This window comes from Moschus berezovskii, chromosome 8 (genome assembly GCF_049115385.1).
Source record: "Moschus berezovskii isolate FMDL1 chromosome 8, NW_MosBer_1.0, whole genome shotgun sequence".
Lineage (NCBI taxonomy): Eukaryota > Metazoa > Chordata > Mammalia > Artiodactyla > Moschidae > Moschus > Moschus berezovskii.
The window spans coordinates 62,081,890-62,107,734 of NC_142467.1; the positions used below are offsets into that span (position 1 = coordinate 62,081,890).

Genomic DNA, 25,845 nt, shown 5'->3' on the forward strand with positions numbered 1-25,845 from the left:
ATTCCCATGTTCTTTTAAAAAAATTTTTTTTACTTATCTATTTGGTTGCATTACATTTTTTGATATTTATTTATTTATTGAAGGATAATTGCTTTGCAGAATTTTATTTGGTTTCTGCTAAATCTGCTAAACATCACAATTACATCCTAGTTGCGGCATGTAGGATCTTGAATTTTTGCTGTGGCATGTGATGTGGGATCTTTAGTTGCAATAGGTGGGATCTTTTTTTTTTCAGTTGTGGCATGAAGAATAGTTATGGCATGTGAGATCTAGTTCCCCAACCAGGGATTGAACACAGGCCCCCTACATTGAGAACACGGGGTCTGAGCCGCTGGATCACCAGGGAAATTCCCCAAGTCCCCATTTTCTGGTACCTCATTTGCTCTTCCTTCATCAGAGGTATCAGGCTCTCCAGTATTTCAAGCTAGTGCCTTCCTGGCTGGAGTACTACTACTAAAATCTGTTTCTACCTACAGAACACTTCTAAAATGTGTGGAAGGGTTTTTTCACAACAACAATCAATTCTCTGGCTCTCTGGACACCAGTTGCGTATCCTACAATTTAATTCAATTTCAACACTACCTACCTGAAGTTAGCATCAGGTCTCACAGGTTAAGGGCTCAGTCCCACGAGACTGCTTCCCATTTCAGATGCCAGTTGCCAGCCTTTGGCCTCCTCTACTTACAACCAACCAGCCATAAATCAGGGGTTCCCGTGACCCTCTTCAGGGGCAATAATTTGCTAGAACAGCTCACAGAACTAAGGAAAGCACCTTACTTGCAGTTACTAATTTATTATAAAGGATTCAATTAGTCGTGTTTGACTCTTTGTAACCCCATGGACTGTAGCCTGCCAGGCTCTTCTGTCCATGGATTTCTCCAGGCAAGAATACTGGAGTGCGACGCTGTTCCCTTCTCCAAGGGATCTTCCCAACCTAGGGATCGAACCCACGTCTCCCACATTGCAGGTGGATTCTTTACCATCTGAGCCACCAGGGAAGCCCAAGAATGCTGGAGTGGGTAGCCTATCCCTTCTCCAGCGGATCTTCCCAACCCAGGAATTGAACTGGGGTCTCCTGCATTGCAGGTGGATTTTTTTTTATCAGCTGAGCCACCAGGGATGCCCTATTATAAAGAATACATACATAGATTGGTTCAAGATGGTGGGGTAGAAGGACGTGCGCCCCTTCTGCCAGAGCACCAAAATTGCAACTAGCTGTTGAACAACCATCAACATTGTTCTTCCTGTCTTTGATAGGAAGACACTGGATGAGGGCCAGAAGGGTCCCAACTGCAGAAGCTTCTGTCCCCATGGACTTGGGATGCACCATGCTCCTGGCATGTGAATGCATTCACAAAACTGAAAGCTCTTGGAACTTTGTCATTTAGGGGCCTTTATGGAGGTTTTACCACATAAGCAAAACAGATTATTCACTCAGTCTCCAGCCCCTCTCCTCTCCTCAAAGGGTAGGAGGATCAGAATGAAAATTCCAGGCTTTAAATGAAGATTAGTCTCTCTGGTAACCAGCCCCTTTCCTGACAATCTAGGATCCCACCAAGAGTCACCTCATTAGAACAAAAGAGGCTCCTAACATCCTGGAAATTCCAAGGGATTTAGGAGCTCTGAGTCAGAAACAAAAGATGCTACTATCACCCCCATCATTCAGGAAATTATGAGGGTTTGGGGAGCTCTTTGTCGGAAACTGGAGACAATGATCAAATATGTGTTTCTTATTATGCCACAGGTATCAACTCCTTAAGTGTTTATAGATGCTTCTGGTATGAGTAAGAAGCTCATGTCAAATCCTCCATGATTACAGGGAACACCACTTCACCACAGTGTTCTTGCCTGGAGAATCCCGGGGATGGGGAAGCCTGGTGGGCTGCCGTCTATGGGGTCACACAGAGTTGGACACAACTGAAGTGACTTAGCAGCAGCAGCAGCTATATCTCCTTGCCCTCACCACACACACACCTTTCTAGATACTCACCTTGATTCAAAAGCTTTCACACATTTCAAGGAGAGGCCTTTGGATTTGGAAAACAGAATGATGGAATGGGAAAATAATTCCTTTCTACCAATACAGCATTTTACAAAGTGCTTTTTACATATCACCTGATGTTAATAATAGCCCTCAGAGGAAGGTATTATTATCCCTATTTTATAGATGAAAAACTGAAGTTTGAAGAAGTCAAGCAATAGCTCAAGGTCATACAGCTACTGAGGGTAGAATCAGAACCAGAACCTGGCGATTTTGACCTCTAAGTCAGGGACCTATTCACTTTTCCCTCCAATCTGGCCTCCATCTCAACCTAGGACACAAGGGTCAGGCCCATCAAGAATCACAGTCTTGATCTGACTTGAGAACTTGTCTCTGAGCAGGTCGTGTTCAGTTCTGTGGTAGTTGGTGGGTAAGCAGAACCCCAGATACCAAGCTGTGCCTCTGAAAGTGACTTTTGAGAGGAAGTGAGCTGGCAAGGGCGTTCAGGGATGCCAGGAGCAAAGTCTTGGATCAGAGCTGCTCTTCCCACTCTTGTCACACACTCTCCTCTGGGGAGATCCGCAGCAGCTGTGATATGGTTAGGTTCAGTATTTTGCCCTGATGTGGTCTGACAGCAGCTAAAAGGCTACAGTGGGAAGATAGTAAGACTGAAAATCCCTCAGTGGAATCGTGATTTCTTGTTACTCTTCTTCATGGTCCCATGACTATGCCAGGGACTCAGAAAGGCTCAGGCACCACGACTGTCTGATACGTTTTGAATTTCATTCATTAGCCATAGTAAAGGCATCTCATTCTTTTCTCGCCGGTAGAGACAGCCTGAACTTAAGCACACTGAGGGAGATGATAGGTATCTGCTTCCTTTGTTTTTCTTTAGACTTGTCCCTCCTCTCCTCCTGCAGTGGGAATCAATTTCTTTTCACTTATGAACCAGCTTCTGAATCCTGGACTCACTTCATGTCCCCTTTCCTCCTCTCTCCTCATTACAGAATCAGAGGGTATCCCAAAATCCCCCTTGTTTTTCTATCCTCTGAATTCCAGGACCGACATTTTATTCATTACAAGGGTGAAAAGGATATATTCTTTCTCATTCACCTTATCCTGTGGGAATGAGAAGGCAGGCGGTTTCAGCCCTCATTCTACTCTATCCAAACTATTAACCTTCCCAGCTCTACCTCAGCTGTCAAAACCTGAGACAGCACACAAACTAAGGCACACAAAGCCCCCCCTGGGGACATGAAGGAACGCTCCAAGTTTTTCTCAGTTTCTCCCAACATACAAACACACACACACACACACACTCGCTCTCTCATCTCCTCCCAGCCTTCCCCTCCTTTCCTATTTCTCCCTCCTCCCCTTCCCTTTTTCTCCCTCACCCTCCTTCCCTCTATCCAAGGAGATGTTAATGGAAATGTCCATTAGATGCAGCAGCTGCCAGAGTGCTAGGCCGACTGGGCAGAGGGCCTGAACCCATTTATTCCAAACTACATCCCCTAGCACATATCTCAGGTTTTTATCTTTTCATTTCCACATTGTGCCTCAGCCAGGTCACTGAGTGCCAGCTCCCTGGTCTGAGAACCCAAATACTTCCCTAGAGCACACATTGATGCCTGCCTGTCCACCAGATACAGAAATAGTTCATGGAGATGGGGGAAGGAGGATAGCTGCTGCTGCTGCTAAGTCACTTCAGTCGTGTCCAACTCTGTGTGACCCCATAGATGGAAGCCCACCAGGCTCCCCCATCCCTGGGATTCTCCAGGCAAGAACACTGGAGTGGGTTGCCATAAGGATAAATCAGCACACATCTCCCAGGTCCAACTTTGTCCAAGAAAATGTTGCTTAAAAGGCCTTGATTATGGAATCTTTCTCTGACATTTATCTATTATTGTGACAATTTATTACAATGTCTGCTGCTGCTGAGTCACTTCAGTCGTGTCCGACTCTGTGTGACCCCATAGACGGAAGCCCACCAGGCTCCCCCGTCCCTGGGATTCTCCAGGCAAGAACACTGGAGTGGGTTGCCATTTCCTTCTCCAATGTGTGAAAGGGAAAAGTGAAAGTAAAGTCGCTCAGTTGTGTCCGACCCCTAGCGACCCCACGGACTGCAGCCTACCAGGCTCCTCCATCCATGGGATTTTCTAGGCAAGAGTACTGGAGTGGCTTGCCATTGCCTTCAGCCACTCTCAAGAAACCATAGCCTGTTTCTGAAGACCCTGGGCCTGAGACCAGTGACATCCACAGTGTCATTGCTGTCTGGTACCTACTCTGACCTCTACCACAAGTTATTAGAAAGTCACATACTTTACTAGCTGTTCAGGATAAAGACAACAAAACAGTAACTTTAATTATAGTGTGGGAAAATCCTAGAGTACAGCTGCATACAATCTGGCAAATTATGGAAACATGGCTTGATCAAAGAATGGAACTCTGGCTTAGCATGGGACTCCACTTTCAGCTCTTGGTTTGGTTCCTCCTGTTTCTCCCAGCTTTATCTTTGACCTGTGATTCACACAGAAGCCATTCCACAAGCATTAACTCAGTGCTACTCTGTGCCAGGCTGCTCCTCCTTGTATCGCCCTTGAGTTGATGGTAAGATTGACTGCTCCTCATGGTTCTCCAAACCCCTCTCCAGTTGGTTCCTGAACACTATGACCAGAGGCTCCTCAAACCAGATGGACTGATTTGATCCTTTCTTGAGCTGAGCTTGCCTTTCTTCACACCTGAGTCAGGAAAACAATATTCACAAGTGACTGCTTTATCCATAATTTGTGTTTCATAAGCAATTCCATTTGAATAAGTTAGTCAAAGAGGGAAAATAGGCAATGTATGTTGTAAAGGACACATGTTCCTCCCCAAGTATCCCTTCCTTAAGGAAGTCTCTCCCATATCCTAGTTTTTTCAAGACTGGAGGGGCAAGGTCCTCCTCCCGATTTCAGCAGTAAGAACATGATCCAGGCCTAGCCCATCAGATTATTTCACACCTCTGGGCACAGCAAGTGGCTCAAGGAAGGTCATATGATTTAAAACCACATCAATCACAGTCTTCTCTAGGCTTCTATAGGAGTAATGGGAAAGGTGCATGCTTTCTCCCTCTGGAATGTGGTAGCACTGGTTTGGAGCTGCTGGTGGCCACCTGGCTGCCATGTGTGGAGATCCTATCTAAGAATGAAGCAATACAGCAGCAAACAAAGCCAAGTGATGCAAATAATCTACACCTTCATGTATCATTTGAACTCACGGATTTAGTCTTTCTGAAGCAAATCTACTGTTCATTGGAGATGTTTGGGAAGAGAACAGATAGTTGCCCTTCAGCTGTCTGATATGAGGGCCTCATGCCACCTGTGTTTTATTCCGTCCCATAAAATACACTGGGAGAAAAGTTAGGGAAATGAGTAGGAGCTATCCAAAATTCCCCCTTTCCTCTCTTGATCTAAACACAAGATCTCTTGAGAAGAAGCAGGAGCCATTCTCATTCTCCTGTGGGGTAACTAAGCTTGTTAAAAAGGTTAGGGATATTTGAGGCATGTCCGTAAATCTTTGAGAGCATCTGCATAAGTATTTACTGTTACCTCTCAGACACATTTTTCCTAGGGTCACTATCAAAACAGATGGGACAAGGTGTGTCAGTGGCAAATCAGGAGAGAGTTTTCCGCCCCTTCACCCACTCCATCCCTTCCTATCCTCACCAATAGAACTAAGAAAGTTAAGCTCTAAGAGGTAATCAGAAGCAGTTAGAAACTGTCCTGTTTCTTGGAATAATGTAAGAATTCACCCTCATTCTCTCAAGATAGAGCCAGTCCCAAATCTCAGAGGCTCTGATGATGAAGCCTGGACTCACAGAGGAAAGCAGCAGGTAGAAAAGGAAGAGGGAGGGAAAACACAGGGAATTATTACAAAAAGAGTAAAACAGAATTTCCCAAGAACAAAACAGCATCATGAAAAAGCCAATAGGCTGAGCAAAACATGGTAGAGAGGAGACAGTTTCCGAGCATCTATTAACACATCACCCCATCAAAGCAGAGAGTTCCCTGGGCAGGTGCTGGTGTTCTTTCAGAAAACTCTGGACCCTGCCCAGGGCAGTGTAGAGCCTGGCTGACTCTCAATCAATGCACAAACCTGCCCAATTGACTCTGCCGTCTAGTCATGGCTCAAGGGTTCTTGAAGTCAAGATGCTTCCATAATTGGTTAAGCCCATGTGGAACCTCAGTCTGTGGTGCTGTGCTAACAAGGCTGTTTAAACCCTTCCTGGCAAGGAAAGCACAGCTGTCCACCAGATGCCTGTTGAAGAAGCCATCTATTGCTAGAAGAACATATCCTCATCTTCTCTCTCAGTGGGCCTTTATTCCTCTATACTTTCTGGACACAAAAATAAAGACTGTTGTTCCCAATGCTCATTATCATAGGGCATCAATCATTGTCACTATACTCACAAAGAATTATAGTGTCATTTAGGTTGCTCTAGTGTTCTTGCCTGGAGAATCCCAGGGACGGGGGAGCCTGGTGGGCTGCCGTCTATGGGGTTGCACAGAGTCAGACATGACTGAAGTGACTTAGCAGCAGCAGCAGCATACTCTACCACTTGGGAAAAGTGCTGCCTTAAGTTAGGTTCCCCAGAAGCATAATGTGAAACAGAATTCAGGTCATGTGATTGTTGAGGTCTGCCTTCAGGAGAAAGAGAATGAAGGAAGCAGGAAATAGTAATAAGGGTAGATGTGGTCACAGTTTTGTATTTGGCCTCAACCTGGTGCCACAGGACAATTCTGGAGCATGAATGGCACCAAAGAATTGCTCCTTCTTTGGGGTAAAGAAATGATCCTTCCTCGAGGCCTTTGTACGTCCTTGACTGAAAGCTGTAGCAGGTAAAGACGGGGTCTCCCATTCACCAGGAGCAATTTTTCTGGAGAAGGGGGCAACTATGAGACACTGGACTCAATACAAACAGCTAGGCTTGAAGCACATACACTGATCTGGTAAGTGATTTTGGGCAGGGTACCAGTAGCATTCTTTAGAGCTGCTGTATTAGTCAGCTCTGGCTGCCTTATGAAAATACCACAGAGTAAGTGGCTTAAATTTACTTCTCATAGTTCTAGAAGCTGGAAGTGTGAGGCCAGAGCACCAGTGTGGTTGAGTTCTTGCATGGTCTTTCTTCCTGACTTATCGATGGCTGCCTTCTTGCTGTGTACTCACATGGGGTGGGGTATTGGGAGAGTGGGGTAGCATAAGCAGCAAGTCCTCTGAGTCTGTCTCGTCTTATAAGGGCACTAATTCCATCAGGAGAGTCAACCCTCATAAACCTAATTATCCACTTCATCTAAACCTAATTACCTCCCAAAGACCGTCCTCCAAATACCATCACATTGGGGGTTAAGGTTTTAACATATGCATTTTAGGGGGACAAAATTCAATCCATAATAGCTATCATTTTGTAAACAGGGAAATGAGACAACTGTTAGATATATTTGTTCAATGAGAGTCATTTCCTTTGTACCTAAATTCTTCCAGAACCCCATTTGTCATCTTCTGTGGAAGAGACCAATTAGACCCCCAACCAGCTGACCTGGGCCTAGGATCTCCCAACAGTTTCTCTTTTCTCCATCTCAGCAGGAATTGCTTTTTGCCCTGGGAAAGTCAGGCTGTGATTATTTGCAAGACTCAGCCCTTGGTAAGTATTCTGTAGGTGACAGCAGAGGCATCTGTGTGCAATCCTATCCAGCTCAAGCTTTGAAGCTCCAAAGCAGAGCCATTAACATTCTCTTCAGCCTCAGACAGTTCTCTTCAGCCCTTGTTAGTTTCATTTTCTTCCCTCTCAACTTTTTCATCAAGAGCAGCAGCTTCCTTTCCCCTAGAACTACTACTTCTCTTCAAAGAGCTCTGGGCTCCAGGGAGGCCTGTGGCCAAGAGACTTGCCAGACACTGATGGATTCTCAATGAAGATCACACTGTGCCACCTGCTCTGCAGCTAAGAACCCAAGCACCTTCAACTCCCCTCAGTTCAGGACTGAGCAAAGGACCAATCAGAAAGATGCCTTCCCTCTGGCTTTCAGGGCAGTCTTCAATGGTTAAGCCATGGGTTATGGGGTTATGGAGGTTACCCTGAGTCCCCCAACCCACCCCTACTTCTGGATTTGTTATTTATATAGAGGAAGTCAGGGAGGAGAGTCACACAGGCCCTGCCCTGAGAAAGTAGAAATCTATCCACTGTCTCCCCATCCTCCATTCTGAAGCCTTTTTCTATTCACAGGGGAGGAAGCCAAAGGACTCACCCTTTTACAGACGCGGTCCTATAGGCCTGAGTGGGGCAGAAGAGAGTTCTCAATGAGAATGCCATCAATGCCTCCGTAATTTATTAAGAGCTGTCAAATATTCAGCTGTATGGAAGATTCTTAGAAAATAAGAAGAAGGAATCTTAGGGAAGCTTAAATTCTGCCACTGGCCCCAAAGTAAATTTCTTAGGTAACCTACAGATTATAGTAAGAGGGACTCCAATGCCTGCAATTCAGACAGAGAAGAATGAGTTAGGCAGATGGTAATTCAGCTTCATTGTCTTTCCTCTTAAACTTGCCTCTTAAACCTACCCTTTCCTACCAAGAGCCACTGGTTGTATTCCTGTGTCCTCACCAAGGTTTTTGAGGGGTAAGGGGAATTGTGTCATATTCTCCCACTACCATTCTCCCACTTGATTCTGTTATCTCTGTAGCTTTCCTTCTTTTAGGCCCTACAGCTATGTTAGGCATACAAGCTCTCACTCCTTACAACTGCTTCCAGAGAGGCATATGAAAACAACTTTCCCAGGATCATATTTTACCAAACTCCTCTGCAAACAGAACAGCAGCTATGACAACAGAGTACCATCATTTGTATTCATTTCTCTGTCCCTTCTGGCTGCAGAGCTGGGCCTAGCATCACCAGCGCAACAGCCCAGGTGGGCCCAGAGGCACACAGAGAAGTACTGCTACTCCATCTGCTGGTTTGACAGCAGCCCTGGGTTGCAGTCTTTCGACTCCTTGCAAGGCAGGTTCTGGCTCTGAACCAGGAGAGCAAGATATCCTTTTGTAATGATAGAGAAAAGATAATCAGCCATTTTGTCAAAAGTGATGACATTTACCCCTCCCACCTTAATCTGGGCAGACACAGATTCAAATACAGCTGGAAAACACAAAGCCAAGAATTACTGATCTAACAGGAGCTGTCTCTGCTCTGGGCAACCATTGTTTGGGGACTATTATAACAGGGACCTGCGTATATCTAGAAGACAGCTCCAAATCAAGGTGGAGGTGGGAGGGGTTAGGATGGAGTCTAGAAAAACACTGATGAAACTGGGCTTTTTCTTTCCTTCTCTCCATCAAGCCCTTTCCTTCATCTCTACTTGCCTTCTTTGTGAAAAATACTTCTCCTTTGCAGATTATTTCCCTATGGCCTGTGGTCCATCCAGAGCTGTTTTTATGCTCACAATTTCTTATTTATCTACCCTCAGCAAGGCAAGGAAAGGATGAGGGTAACAGATGAGGATAATAAGTTTCCTCAACAGAAGAAAGGAGAAAATGATATTATATACCTTTACACAGAAATGAATTACTTAGTTCCTGAAATCTCTGTTCAACTACAGTAGGTACACAGTGCAATTTGGAAGTTTCAACACAGGCTTCACTATGAAGTATCTGTGTCATATGAAAGTGAGATGTTAGCAAAGATGCAAATTTTCATAGAAAACCATTGAAAAACTGATGTAACTCTAAAATCTTCACCCATATTAAGAAGTTGTTGGGTATTAAAAGAAAATTTTTGAAAGACTATTTATTTGGTGAGAAGTGTTGGTATGCTGTGGGTACCCCCCTCCAGAGAAAGAAGGGTTCCTGCATTTCACCACTAGCCTACTGAGAAGAGCTTCAAGGGAACCCTCAGGAGGTTTGATACATATCCTATGCAGTCAGAGGGGCAGAATGGACTGATTTTTTATTCCAGCCCAAGATATATAAGGGCCATTGTATGGGCTGCCGCCGCCGCTAAGTCACTTCAGTCATGTCCGACTCTGTGCGACTCCATAGACGGCAGCCGACCAGGCTCCGCCGTCCCTGGGATTCTCCCGGCAAGAACACTGGAGTGGGTTGCCATTTCCTTCTCCAATGTGTGAAAGTGAAAAGTGAAAAGTGAAGTCGCTCAGTCGTGTCCAACTAGTAGCGACCCCATGGACTGCAGCCCACCAGGCTCCTCTGTCCATGCGATTTTCTAGGCAAGAGTACTGGAGTGGCTTGCCATTGCCTTCTCCAATTGTATGGGCTAGCACCAGCTTAACAATGCTGGAATTGCCCACAGTCTCAGAACTTGTGTGAGCAAAACACTGGTTTCTCACCAACAGACCACTGAATTCCTAAAGAGGAAGAAAGCAACTGACAGAATAGAGTGTACTTGCCCCAGTCAAGTGTGCATGTGGGGTAGGGGGAGTACAGATCTCTGAAGAACTCACAAAAGTGCCCCAGGAGAAAGCTAAATTCAAATACTGGCCATTCCTGGAGAACACAAAGCTGGCTTCAACAATGTGAGGCAAGTTCATTATTTCCTGCTCCCTCATACTTTCTTGCTCTAATCCTGAAAGTGTCAGAAACTTCAGGAAAGAAGGAAGGACCACACCCGTCTTCTTACTTGTAGCAAGCCCCATAGATGAAGGAGGACAAATAGCTTAATACTGGAAAACTTTGGAAACAGAGACAATATCTGGGCTGAATATGTTAAGTACCTAACTGAGATGAGGTTTTATTATATAAAGCGACTATAGTGCTTCCTAATAACTGCAGAATAAACGTTTGTCCAGGAGTGGAGCAAGGACTACCACTATGGAGCGAGTTTAAAGGAACTGTGGGAGCCAAAACAAAGCTTTTTTTTAATGATTACATACCATGAGCCCTGCTTATCACTGTTCTAGTTACAACTGTAAAAGTTGTTTCTCAACCTTTATTTTATTTATTTATTTATTTATTTTTTTTGAGGGATAACTGGAATTTTAATAGACAAAATAAACCTCATTTCTTTTTGGAAGAATAGGCCTGAAATCCAGTCTGGACCTGGCACTTTGGGGGGACTTGCAGCCAGGCAGAAACTTGCCTAGTTTTATAAAAAGTAAGGTTGCAGTTACTAGCTTCCAGCAGATATTGTTTTGAGAATGGTGGCATCTAAGCCTGACATGACTCAGAAAACTCAAGTGTTAGCAATACAACGTCTAATCAGAAATTACACCATAGTGTCACCTAGTTATTTCTCAGTATGTCTGAACCATAGCCACTCTATTTTGACTTTTTAACTGTAAAATTTTCCTTTATAGCCAAAGCAGATGTCACCATTAATGACGTCAGTGTTTCTCTAGGTATGAGAAGATGCAAGAATTGGAACTCATAAAATCTTTTCTTGAAAGGATCTAACTATCTGAAGGCCTGTTCTGCCAGTTTTTTCCAGATCACAGAGTGGCTCATTTCTGATTTTCACCCTGAACTCCTTTCAGGGGCATTGAAAATCAGCAGTTGCAGTGGCCATGATTTAATCTTTGTAGACATAGATGGCAAGTGTCACTTTTCAGTTGGCAGAGCCCCTTTTTGCTCATAAACTTGACCATGATTTTGAGGGGGGCATTTCATGACCACATTATCCCACGATGCTGAGAATATCCATTCTCAGGTTTGGCAAAGACTTTGTTGATAGGCCACTCAACGTGCTGTTACTGGACTAGGCCATAAAACTGTATTCAAAGTTTTCTGGACCACCTGTCTTACTAGCCTCTGGGTCAAGGAAAATAGTTTTTCTTGTTGCTTCTTCCCATATCTAGAGTTATACTGTTACCATCATCGATCTCATATGAAACTATATATTATTCTATCAGAGGCCTCAGTCACACATTTGGCAGTGCAAGAAACAGCAATTTTGTAAAACAGGTGAAATACAAATAACATAGCCAGCAGTATTAGTAAAGTCACAAGTAAGACTTAAGTTAAGAGCTTCCCTTAGGTGTAGCCCAGTATATCTCAGGTCATTTGACTTAGTCTGCTCTGTAGAATCTTTATCTTCCAGGGAAATTATATATCGGCACCATCTATAAGGCATATAGCCCAGTTTTCTAGTTACTAGACAGATTATCCTTAGTATGATTTAATTGTTTTCAACACAAAGGAGACTTTAAACCTAAATTACCATAGCCTGGTGTTATCTATATAAATCCATCTCATAATTGTGGGAGATTTTTTCCTCCTTTGCTGAAACTTTACTTGTTGCTCTGATTGAGCTTGAGTAATAGGAGAAAGCTCAAATTTATGGCCAGAGTCAGAGGAGGCATTATTAATTGGCCCGATGAGGGGATCCCATCTAGTAATATCATAGTGACCTGAATATGAGTATAATTTTTTTTTAAAGTAAATTTTCTCAGGGCCAACTAGTTAGAGTCTTGTAGTAGAGAAATTTACAAAGGTAACCCAGAACTAGACATAGGTAATTGGCCACAAATCCAACAACTGGATTGATTTCTAAAACTAGCATAGGATCAGGCCTATGATAGAAAAGCATTTGATTTATATGCAAAGGTCTAAGAAGTCAAGGAAACATTATAAATAATCATACGAATCAGGTCCAGCATCTTGGGCAAGCTGTCCACCTCTGATGTCTTCATCTTCTCATCCTGGTGTAGAGTAGTTTCTCCTCTGTTTGAGCATCATTTTAAGGTGAGATCAGGTCAGCTATCTTTTCTATAGACCAATCCAGTGTAGGGGCCAGTCGGGCACTCTGGCTAGTTGTCCGCGTCCGGAGGAGACCAGGGACAAAAAGGTCCCAGTTGCGGCCGCTGGGTCTGGTCCATTGGCAGGCAAGCTGGCCCCTGAGTACCCCGAGTGGTCAGGATGTCAGTCTCAGCGAAGAAGAGTCCCGCCAGAGTCGCCATTTGTTGCAGGAAGAGGAACCCCTTCTAGGACCCAAAACTGGGCTCTTGTCTAACACTCAGAAATGAATTGTCTGAGGAGATACATGTGCTGACAAAGCAAGACATTTTACTGGGAAGGGCACCCAGAGAGCAGTAGGGTGGAGAGCAGTAGGGTAAGGGAACCCAGGAGAACTGCTCTGCCATGTGGCTCGCAGTCTCCTCAACCTTTATTTTAAAAAGCAATAAAAACACCACCAAAGGGGTTATAGCAAGAGGAGCTATTGTCAGAGTTAGTGGTTCTCCTTGGCTTAATAGCACTCTAATGTCCTTGTGAAAAATGAGGCCTATGGATTTAAGCTCTGCCACTTCTCCTCTTTTTTCTTTTTAATTAATTTTTTTATTGAAGGATAATTGCTTTATAGAATTTTGTTGTTTTCTGTCAAAACTCAACATGAATCAGCCATAGGTATACATATATCCCCTCCTTTCTGAACCTCCCTCCCATCTCACTTCCCATCCCACCCCTGTAGGTTGATACAGAGCCCCTGTTTGAGTTTCCTGAGCCATACAGCAAATTCCCGTTGACTATCTATTTTACATATGGCAATGTAAGTTTCCAAGTTACTCTCTCCATACATCTCACCCTCTCCTCCCCTCTCCCCACGTCCATAAGTCTATTCTCTATGACTGTTTCTCCATTGCTGCCCTGTAAATAAATTCTTCAGAACCATTTTTCTAGATTCCATATATATGCGTTAGAATGTATTTATCTTTTGCTTTCTGACTTACTTCACTCTGTTTAATACGTTCTAGGTTCATTCACTTCATTAGAATTGACTCAAATGCATTCCTTTTTATGGCTGAGTAATTTTACATTGTGTATATGTACCACAACTTCTTTATCCATTCAAACGTCCATTTAGGTCTTTTTCCCACTTTTCCCTTTTTTTTCTGAATTCCCAAAAGCATCCTCTATTCCCTCCTCCTGCTACCCTGCAGTACACACCACGGTTCTGAGCGAAATTACTTTTAACAACGTCCAAAAGCCTCCTGTACTGTCACATTCCTGCCCCATATCCTGTCCCTTGCACCCTGAGCATCCCCAGGGGTAACAAGGAGAGTCACAAGCCACCTCAACAGTTTCAGAGTCTCTTTTATGTAAACACTTATTTCCATCTTCTCAATTTTACCTCCTCATTCTTCCCCTATATTTCAGGGGAGGGGAGGGTGATGAGATACATACACATACACCCACATACAAAGCTTTATACAAAGAAAATTATATATGTGAATTCTCTGCCCTCCAGGAAAGTACAACTTAAGAGAGCTAACATTAAATAGACCAGCATAAATAGCAGACAAGCAGCATTAAGCCAATACATGATGAACAGCAGGGGAAATGAATGACTGAGGTGAGAAGCAGAGATGGCCAGTTGATGAACATTTACTTGAATAAGCTATTAGGTGTCAGGTACTGGGCTAGGTTCTGGCAATAAAATTGGGAACAGAATAGACACAGTTTCTGTGCACATGGAGCTTTCCAAGTACTGGGGAAGATAAGCACCAAGCAAATTTTTTCTAAAAAGTAGTTTAATGAATACAGGTGCACAAAGTGTTATGGAAGATAATATGTAGGACTGGTCTGGGAACTAGGACTCTGATCTAGTCTGGGGGTTAAAGAAGTTTGCCTACATAAGTGACATTAAAATATGGGGGAACCTGAAAGCTAAGCAGGATTAGACAAATGGCTGGTGGGGAGAATAGAGACCTAGAGAGCAAAGAGAACATTTGGGAAAGCAGAAGCAACACACCGAAGAAGCTGAGAGAAGGCCTGAGTGGCTAGAATGAATCTATCAAGTGGGAAAGAGGCCAAAGGGAGGAGGCTGAAGGGATTAGCAGAAAGCTAGGGGATTCTAAGTGTTGATTAAAACTAATGCAAGTAAAAATTATAGGATCAAAGATTTGCAGTATTGGAAAGCTTTTAGTGTTATCCAGACTACCAGGATGATGCTGGAATCCTCTCTGCCTGTTTCCTGTCACTAGATCAACATGAATGAAGGCCAGAAAGGACTTAGCATAGGGGCTGGGGGGGAAGTCCACAGGAAGCTGGTATAAGCAGCAAGTGAAGTATTCATAGAGCCACACAGGCTGAAGCAGGAAACTCTCCACTTCCCCAGAGTATGAGCTAGAGTTACCTATCCAGCCAACCTGCCTATTTCTGAGAAGACACTCTCCCAGGATCAGCCAAGAAGTAAATGGCGACCATTTGTTTTTATTAACCTAGCTTAGTGAGAAAACTACTTTGAGCAGGTGTCAAGGTATGTTAATATGTTCAACATGCCGGGTTGATATGTTCAAGAGGGACTGGCTAGTTTACATTCATGACAGAGAAACCTACTGTGAAGGGCAGACTGTGGAGAAGCAAAAGGACAGAAAAGCTAGAGTGCCCACCACCCCGAGGAGCTCTGGACTACTTACTCTGAGAGTGGAATGTGTTCGCCGGTGTGAGGGCAGATGCTTCATTGGGTGTTGGAGGCAAGCAAAGAGGCTACTCCTTGATGGCACAAACCAATGAAACACATTATTTTCATGGCAGTAATAAAACTGGCTCTGTTTCCCCTTTATTTTCCTGCTTCTTACACTATGGCAGGGCTGAGTGTGCTGAGGAGGGATCTCGTGGCCAGGTCATGATACTCATTAATCAGCACTTAGTGAGCACCCATACTATGAAGAGCTCTGTGGGGCTCAGGATACAAGAAAATGGAAGTCTCTGCACTTGAGAGGCTCACAATCTAGATGGGAAAGGAAGAAACATGCACCATATGATAAACCATAACCTCGAGTACCAAATGGATGTACGGAAGAGCACTAGGTTTAAGGCGGACTAGATCGCTGTGGAATGGGCAAACAACCCACCACGCTGTTTGAAGCAGCAAGCGCTTGATCTGGGTGGCACATCAGTCAGGTGTAGTGAGGAGGTGGGAAAGCACGGGGGGTCAGGAAGTGGAGCCATGGCGTTAGAGGAACAGGCTTAGACCAGGAGCCTCTGACAAAGGAGTAATAGGAAGTCAGCATTCAAAGGTGAAGAAAATCATGAAAAGCCCTAATGGTAGACTAAGGAGCTTGGAGCTTTGATGTTATTCTAGAGACAATGAGAAGCCACTGAGTTTCTGGGCAGGAGTTTTAGAACAACTATTCTGACTGTAATGTACAAAATAATTGGAACAGAGAAGAGAAAAAAAAGGCAAGGATGTCAGTTAGGAGATCAACATATGGCAGGATTTAAAATTTTTCTTCTCTCTTTTTGCTGAAAGAACTGGATAACAGATGTCTCCCTTAACCTCCCATGGAAATTTAAGGAAAAGGAAATAGAAGTTTTGGTTGTAGTGACAGGGGATTGGGATTTAAAAGACCATTAAGATTGCTATAAACAAGCAAGATAAACCAGCCTCAGAGGAGCATAATGCAGGCAAGTGCTCCAGGCAGACTAGAAAGAGATTCCCCTGGGTTGTAGATGAAGATGAGTTTGTAGGACCTACAACCTGGGGACCCAGGTCTTGCTCCTTGGCAGCACCAGAGGAAGGAACACAACCCAGAGAAGACTGGCCCCATGTTACAACCAGGAGACAGGACTCTAGGCTGCAGGATTCACAGCCTCACAAAAGGTTTCTGTAAGTCAAGGATGAAGATCAGACACTCAGGCACTGGACATGAAGGGTTGGTGCAAATAATGGGATACCAGGTGTCTCAGCAATAACCAGAAACTCAAAGCCCCTTCCAATCTCACGGCGAAATATAGGATCCTGGAACCACAATTCAGGTCTGAAGATGAAACATAAGTGAGGTTAAATTTCCCACCAGTCAGACAGGGTAAGAGAATATAATTGGAGCTTACCTTTATTTAAGCTTATAAATAAATGTGATACTTTCCCCACATCTCAATTTATAAGCTGAGAGTCATACCTGCTATAATTGAAGAGTTCAAGTGTGAGAAAACGTCACTTACATTAGAATGACTGAAGTGAGAAGACAAAGACATGGAAGCCCCAGAGATATCTATCGTACAGGAAGAAAGAAAAGGACTTCCTCTGCCAAGAATTTACAGAAAATCCCAGGACACAGTGAGAACGCAGGAAATATCTCCTTGCCTCTGTCACTCTCAGGCATCCTTAATAGGGGACTGAAGTAAATGCTTTATGTTTAGTCTTAGCATTCATAAATTATGATGAGATGTAACTTTAAAAAGCTTTCTTCTTGGGCTTCTCTGGTGGCTCAGTGGTTAAGAATAATACGCCTTGCAATGCAAGAGACACTGGTTCGATCCTCGGTCCAGGAAGGTCTCACAGGCCCCGGAGCAACTAAGCCCACACACCACAACTACTGAGTCCACACGCTGCAACTTCTGAAGCGTGCGCACCTATAGCCCCTGCTCCACAACACAGAGTAGCCCCTGCTCGGGACAACTAGACAAAGCCTGTGTACAGCAACAGAGATCCACCACAGTCAAAAAACAAATTAAATAAACAAATCTTAAAAAAAAAAAAAGCAAAAGGATGAGATTTCATCATTGGGTTTCCACTTGGTGTCAGATATGGGATATTAATGAAGCATTAGTTGTTCAGTCGTGTCCGACTGTTTGCAACCCCATGGACAGTAGCCTGCCAGGCTCCTCTGTATGTGGAATTCTCCAGGCAAGAACACTGGAGTAGGTATCCATTCCCTTTCCCAGGGTATCTTCCTGACCCAGGGATCAAACCCAGGTCTCCTGCATTGTGGGCCAATTCTTTGCCATCTGAGCCATTGAGGAAGCCCATGAGGTAGTAGCAATACCCATATTAATAAAATTCTGTTTGTGTCCTTAAGATGCTCACAATCTAGGGGGAGGGGTGGACATGCTGACAAATAATTAAGCTCCCATGTGTGTGTCATAACAAAACTGTGAATAAATGTTCTAGAAGCACAGAAGATCAAGTGAGAAGTTGTCTCAGGAAGCTTGAAAAGGATTTACAGAGAAGATGAGATTTAAGAGGGTTTTACAGGATAAGTAAGAGCTCAACATCTGGATAAGAAATAGAAGAGCATGTCAAATAATGGGAAAGGTATACACAAAGCATTGAAGCATAAAGTAGTAGTAAGCCTGCAATGGAGGAGTGGGAGATTACATTCAGCAAAAAAGATGTTCTGCCTGGAATTGTCCCCTAAAATCTTTAACTGAGGCTACCCATATAATCAACACATTCACCTCAAAAGAGCTTCTGAGATACACCAAAGAGAAGTCAAGTGTCACCAGTATGTGGCTCTGTGCTGGAGACTACACAAAAGGATATAGACACTTAACTACCCACTGAGAACCTAACTACCCACTGAGTACCTAACAGCCTCAGGCAAAACTTCATTTTTCTCTCCGAAGACTTCTAACTGAAAATGCTAGCATATTTTCCTTCCTCAATACTGTCCAAACTGGACTACATGAATGTGCTGCTGCTGCTAAGTCACTTCAGTCGTGTGCGACTCTGTGTGACCCCATAGACGGAAGCCCACCAGGCTCCCCCGTCCCTGGGATTCTCCAGGCAAGAACACTGGAGTGGGATGCCATTTCCTTCTCCAATGTGTGAAAGTGAAAGTGAAGTCACTCAGTCGTGTCCGACTCTTAGCGACCCCACGAACTGCAGCCTACCAGGCTCCTCCATCCATGGGATTTTCTAGGCAAGAGTATCCCCCAATAAAATAGCTTTAATTAAAAAATGATATTATCTAACCTCATCGTCTTCATCTATCAAACAAGCAACTTTCAGATGAAATATTTTAGTTTAAAACCCATATTCCAGGAGTCTAGATAAAGCCTGGTGACTCAGAGACTGCTCAGCTCATCATAGTGCTCAGTTTTCTGTCCCAGGGGTCACCTCCCTCTAAGCCCTACTTCCTCCCCCTTTTTAGCCCTAAATACACGGGCAGTGTGGAAGAGGGCTATGCTTGCCTATTATTCATTGTAACATTAAAACAGGAGGGAAGACGGCAGGGAACAAATTTTACCGAACGACACACACATTGAGGATATGACAAAGACTGGTTATAGCTGGTTAGGTCTAAGATGGTGGGAAATTTTACTTCTAGTAGACCTTGAGCCTCATGATATGTTCACTGTAATATATCAGATACATGACATACCTACAGGTGCCGTGGCAATTCCAAGACCAACCATGAAAGGCCAAAAAATGTGCAGGGGCCCAATTCCTGGAAATCTCTGCCCCTTCTCCAAAATAGTTAGAATAATCCTTCCATTCATTAGCCTATGAAATGATCAGATTAATAAAAAGTACCCAATCCATATTTCAGCACCTCTCATCTCTCTGTCTATGTTTCTCCCAGGGCTGCTCTTGCTTTTTGAGGCAGATCACATTCTGTCTATGAAATGTGTATGTCTCTAAATAAATCCACTTCTTTTCACTTTGTCTCTAGCTGAATGGCTTCTATGCTGAGACATAAAGAACCTGAGCTTCATTAAGCTCTGAAACCAAATGTGTGATCTTAATGAAAATACAGTGGGTTCGAGACCCAGCCTATGGGTTCAAGTCTCAGTCTGGGTTTCGGCTGGGTTTGAGTCCCATCTGAGTTGTGCAGTCACAACTTCATGTAAAATATGACACAAGAAGAAAATACCTCAAAAAACTCTAATAGAATTTTTCCCTACTAATGTGCCTCAAGATTTATTGAGACATCAAAATCTTATTTTCAGCACATTAATGGCCTGGATTGCAAATGTACAGGCTATATATTTCGTGATGTATTTCTGATAGAATTCACGGATCAAGGAAGAAAACATATTATCATTGCTAGCTTCTTTGAGGGTGAAAGGAGGGTCTTAGAAAACTGACTTCAACTAAGAAAAGGAAGATAATCTGGTTTTACTTTTCAAATAAAAAGTGTGTTTGATTTTGAAAAACAATCATCCAGACTCACATTTTTGTGTTTAACAACCACCTTGAAATTGGTCTGCCTCAGAGGACAGTACAATTCTGGGCTACCTTAGCATGAATGATTTATGACATTCATGAACTTGGCAACTACATCCGTTTTTCTAAAGCTGGCACCCAACACCACCTGCATGTTAAGTGAAGATTTATGATTTCTAAAACTCACCTCATTATGCAGAGGTACATGAATTGTCTTATATGTGCAGTCTATAACTCCCAAGACAGATAAGGAGGCAGCTATGTCACAAAATTCATGGCTCTTTCCCGTTAAAGCTGAGATTTTGGAGAAAAACTAAGGAAATGATTGGTCCTTTGTAGAAAAACAGCTTTAGCTAACCATTACACCTCCAAATGATGAACCAGCTATAGCCTACCACTATATCTTACAGGAGCAAAGAGGCTAATGGTGAAAGTCACTTTAATCACAGCAATGAACTACGTCTATGTTTTGAACACTGCAGCAATAGACAGAACCTAAAGTAACTCTTTGGAAATATCGACCATTCTGTCAGTTTAATTTTTTCCCCAGTTTGGTGTCTGAGACCTCTTGCTGATCAAGTGGCCCAGTCAGACCCACAGACATGGACTCCAGAGAAGAGAATTCAATACCTTGGTGTGCCCAGTGGCAGAGAATTCAATACTTGTGTGAAGAAAAGCAAATGCTGGTTTAGGTTCTGAAATGCAGAACCCTCAGAGTGAAGAAAAGCAAATGCTGGTTTAGGTTCTGAAATGCAGCTTGTTTTCTGAGATTCTTTAGAAATGCAGCAAATATTTCCACACACCCTGCAAAATAGTAGAAGCAAAGAGGATTAAGTGGAATAAAGTTATGAATTTCAAGGAAGAATAAGATTATATAGACAACCATTAAAAATGACAAGTATATGTGACCAGGTTGACAAGCAAATATTTTTAGGAAAAGTATAAAAAGCAGAACACAAAAATGGCAAGCATACACACTGACTGGAAAAAAAACAAAATGACAGATAAAATGGTGTGGACCTCCTCGTTTGTCCAGTGGTTTAAGAATCTGCCTGCCAATGCAGGGGACAGGGGTCCCTAGTCTTGGAAGATTCCACTTGCAGGGGAGCTTCTGAGCCCACGTGCCACAACTACCAAGCCTGTATGCTCTAGAGCCCAGGAGTCTCAACAAGAGAAGCCCGCACACTGAAACTAGGGAGTAGCCCCTGCCCACCACAACCAGAGAAAGTCTGATGCATCAGTGAAGACCCAGCACAGCCAATACATTTAAAAAAAAATTAATTTTTTAAATGGTGTTTCTAGCCTAGAGATTTTCAATAACACAAAGTTAAGCAGAAAATAATGAAATTCTAAATAATTTATTTTCAAATATCCCTATCAATCAGTATATAGACACATACGTATGACTGCTAACTACCGTAAATCCAAGAAACCCCTGTTTCTCTCTCCTGTGCAGAGCTCAAAACAGTGGGCCACTCTCCATGGCCTTTGAGAGTATAGAAAACCTGCACGCAAATACCCAAGGTGACAGAAGAAAACTAAAATACAAAAAGTCTCAAAGAAGGGGTAGGAAAATTATTTGGGAAAAAAGATTGTGGGAAACCCATTTTCAACTTGAATGACTTATTAGATGTCATTTGATTTCTGAAATGTGCTTGGGATTTGTCCAGCTCTGACTCTGGGCTCTGACAATGCCTTCGGTCTGTTTGTCCCACCGTGGTTACTCCATCTCATGGAAATGATGCTCTACTCACAAAACAGTGCACAAGAGCAAGAAAGTAGTGTCAGAGAACTACAAACTGGGCAAATCAGGAAAAGTGAAGCCTCTTTGGCTACTGGGAGTATGTATATATCCAAGAGCAGAGCAGATACGCAGAGAAGACTTGTATTTGAGTTCAGGGACTCAGTTACTGCTTCACATTAAGTCACTTGTAGACACTTGATCACTCAAACACAGGTGTTGTTCTCAGGGCTTTGATGCTGGTGTTCCACTGGCTGCCTTTAATCCTGAGAGTGCGCACACACACACACACACACACAAAACCCACCCCATCTCCTGGCACACACACACACATACCACACACACCACTCCATCTCCTGGCACAGCCCTGAGAGCAAACACACACACACACAGGTGTTCCACTGGCTGCCTTTAATCCTGAGAGCAAACACACACACACACACACACCACCCCATCTCCTGGCATAGCCCTGAGAGCAAACACACATACACACACACCACCCCATCTCCTGGCACAGCCCGGGGTAAAACAGACTTCTTTTTGGGAAGTCACAGAAAGCAGAAAGAGCACACACAAACGGGGCGTCACCCACAGCCTCTGTGGAGTCTCTCTCTACAGAGAGTTTGCACTTTGCCAGGCTCCCCAGGTGACACTAGTGATAAAGAACCCATCTGCCAGGGCAGGAGACATAAGAGACAAGGGTTCAATCCCTGGGTCGGGAGGAGGAAATGGCAACCCACTGCAGTATTCTTGCCTGGAAAATCCCATGGACAGAGGTCCCTGGCAGACTACAGTCCATGGGGTCAAAAAAGAGCCAGACATGACTTAACAACTGAACAGGCTTAGAGACAGATCATTAGTCTATGGTGGAAAAGAGATATTCATGAGACCCACGGCAGCTCTCACACTCACAGATTCCCCCTTGCCCCTGAAGAAGGGGATCACAGCCTCCCTCTAGGAACCAGCCTGCTTTACATGATGCCATACACACAATCACTACTCCCACTCCACCCCAACCACTAGCTCAATAAAACAAAGAACTGGCACCTAAACGAAAGGCCTATGAGCTGATCCAGTGAGCCTTGAAACAATGTGCCACTTTTCTGTGCCTTTATTCTGCCCAATAAAGGCGCTCCATAATGATGGTGTACTTCAAGCACACAGAAAGATAGCAGGGATAGTGCAAACAGCCCTGGGGATACACAAGAGTACAGGAAAAAAGTATTCCAATGTATTTACATTTATTTTTTATCTTTTCTATTTTATATATTTTAATAATAAGAGTACTACATGCGAAGCTTCTAAATACATAAATATTCATAATGGAGGTATGTGCTCAAATTTTTTGTTTTTAATTTTTTGGCTATGCCATGCAGCATGCAGAATCTTAGTACCCCAACTAGGGATAGAACCTGTGCCTCCTGCAGTGGAAGAGCAGAGTCTTAACCACTGGACTGTCAGGGAAGTCCCTCAAATATTCTTCTAATAGAATGTGTAGTGAAAAAATGTGGTGACCAGCAGATATCACGATACTTGGGGTGTTTCTAAGCAAGGTGTGATCCTTAATTGCCACCCCTACCAGAACTCCTGTCAAACTTGCTAAACATGCAGATTACTTGAAACACCTCAGACCTACAGGACTAAATCGCTTGGGTTGGTATGTTTAAAGAGCTTCCCAGTAATTCTGATGCCTACTGAAATATGGGAACTACTGCCATGGAAAAATTAGGAAAGCAAACATAAAGAAGTAAGCTGTGGAAAGGGCAGAGTCAGTGCAGAAGCTCCATAAAGATGACTGATCCTGTTGGGGCCTGACCAAAGAGGAGGAGCTACCCCTCGTTCTTCCTGAACTCTGGTTCTATGAATATTGAGACAATACCTGTATTTTCCCAACTAACCTTCAAATAAATCCTTATCACCTAAAGAAACTTGGGTACTTCCTCTCCTGATGGTTGGAAAGCAGGGGTAGGGAACCTTAGAAACCAATGGCCTCTCACATAGAGAAGATGTGAGTCAGAGGAACTGAAAAGATAGCTGATATACTTTCACTAATTGTACACCTTAAAGAGTGAGGATAAGACAGGAGGAAGTAGGTATATGAATCAGAAGTGTCTGTAAACATTTGAAAAAAGATCCTGTACTAATTGAACATTTAATCTGAAATCATGTGGGTGATTTCTAAAAAGCACACTAAGTAAAAATGGAGGCTGTAGAACAGAAGCTACACTATCTGTGTGACTTTGGGCAACTCACTAATTCTCTTATCTCCTCATCTATTAAATGATAAATTAGATTTTACTTTATATTTTTGTGTAAAACTGTTTCAATCTTTTTTAAAAAACTTTTATTATAGTTCATTTAAATGTTGAGTTAGTTTCAGGTATATAGCAAAGTGAATCAGTTATACATATACATATGGTAAATGCATGCATGTTCAGTTATGTCTGACTGTGACCCTATGGATTGTAGTCTGCCAGGCTCTTTGGTCCATGGAATTATCCTGGCAAGAATACTGAAGTGGGTTGCCATTTCCTCCTCAAGGATATCTTCCCAACCCAAGGATCGAACCCACATTTCCTGAGGCTCCGGCATTGGCAGGAAGTTTTTTGTTGTTGTTTTTTTAACCACAGAGCCACCTGGGAACAGTATGAAAAAGCAAAAAGATATGACACTGAAATATGAACTCCCCAGGTCAGTAGGTGCCCCATATGCTACTGGAGAAATAACTCCAGAAAGAATGAAGAAACAGCCAAAGAGAAAACAACGCCCAGTTGTGGATGTGACTGGTGATGGAAGTGAAGTCCGATGCTATAAAAAACAATATTGTATAGGAACCTGGAATGTTAGGTCCTTGAATCAAGGTAAATTGGAAGTGGGCAAACAGGTGACGGCAAGAGTAAACATTGACGTTTTAGGAATCAGTGAACTAAAATGACCTGGAATGGGCAAATTTAATTCAGATGGCCATTATATCTACTACTGTGGGCAAGAATCCCTTAGAAGAAATGGAGTAGCCATCAGAGTCAACAAGAGTCTGAAATGCAGTACTTAGGTGCAATCTCAAAAATGACAGAATGATCTCTGTTCGTTTCCAAGACAAACCATTCAGTATCACAGTAACCCAAGTCTATGCCCCAACCACAAATGAAGCTGAAGTTGAAAGGCTGTATGAAGACCTACAAGACCTTCTAGAACTAACGTCAAAAAAAAGATGTCCTTTTCATCATAGGGGACTGGAATGCAAAAGTGGGAAATCAAGAGATACTTGGAGTAACAGGCAAGTTTGGCCTTGGAGTAAAAAATGAAGCAGGGCAAAGGCTAATAGAGTTTTGCCAAGAGAACGCACTGCTCATAGGAAACACTCTCTTCCAACAACTCCACACATGGACATTGCCAGATGGTCAATACCAAAATCAGATTGATTATATTCTTTGCAGCCAAAGATGGAGAAGCTCTATACAGTCAGCAAAAACAAAACTGGGAGCTGACTGTGGCTCAGATCATGAACTCCTTATTGCCAAATTCAGACTTAAATTGAAGAAAAGTAGGGAAAACCACTACAGTGGAAGTGACAAATAGATTCAAGGGATTAGATCTGATAGAGTGCCTGAAGAACTCTGGACGGAGGTTAATGACATTATACAGCAGGCAGTGATCAAGACCATCCCCAAGAAAAAGAAATGCAAAAAAGCAAAATGGTTGCCTGAGGAGGCCTTACAAATAGCTGAGAAAAGAAGAGAAGTTAAAAGCAAAGGAAAGATATACCCATTTGAATGCAGAGATAAGAAAGTCTTCCTCAGTGATCAACGCAAAGAAATAGAGGAAAACAACAGAATGGGAAAGACTAGATAACTCTTCAAGAAAATTAGAGATACCAAGGGAACATTTCATGCAAAAATGGGCCCAAAAAAGGACAGAAATGGTATGGACCTAAAAGCAGCAGAAGATATTAAGAAGAGGTGGCAAGAATACACAGAAGAACTGTACAAAAAAGATCTTCATGACCCAGATAACCACGATGGTGTCACCAATCACCTAGAGCCAGACATCCTGGAATGTGAAGTCAAGTGGGCCTTAGGAAGCATCAAGATGAATAAAACTAGTGGAGGTGACGGAATTCCAACTGAACTATTTAAACATCCTAAAAAATGATGCTGTGAAAAGTGCTGCACTCAATATGCCAGCAAATTTGGAAAACTCAGCGGTGGCCACAAAACAGGAAAAGGTTAGTTTTCATTCCAATCCCAAAGAAAGGCAA

The 25,845-nt window shown here is 43.2% G+C and overlaps 1 long non-coding RNA gene across 1 annotated transcript in view; it reads right to left on the reverse strand.

Annotated features, from left to right (window-relative positions):
• Positions 1-3,931: 3,931 nt before the first annotated feature.
• Positions 3,932-25,845, reverse strand: part of LOC148777077 (uncharacterized) — a 31,050-nt gene continuing 9,136 nt past the window's right edge. The window contains exons 2-3 of the long non-coding RNA XR_016037961.1: positions 20,477-20,650; positions 3,932-4,719 (exon numbers count right to left, since the gene is read on the reverse strand). This is a non-coding gene — a long non-coding RNA (uncharacterized LOC148777077). The remainder of the gene's footprint in view (positions 4,720-20,476; positions 20,651-25,845) is intronic.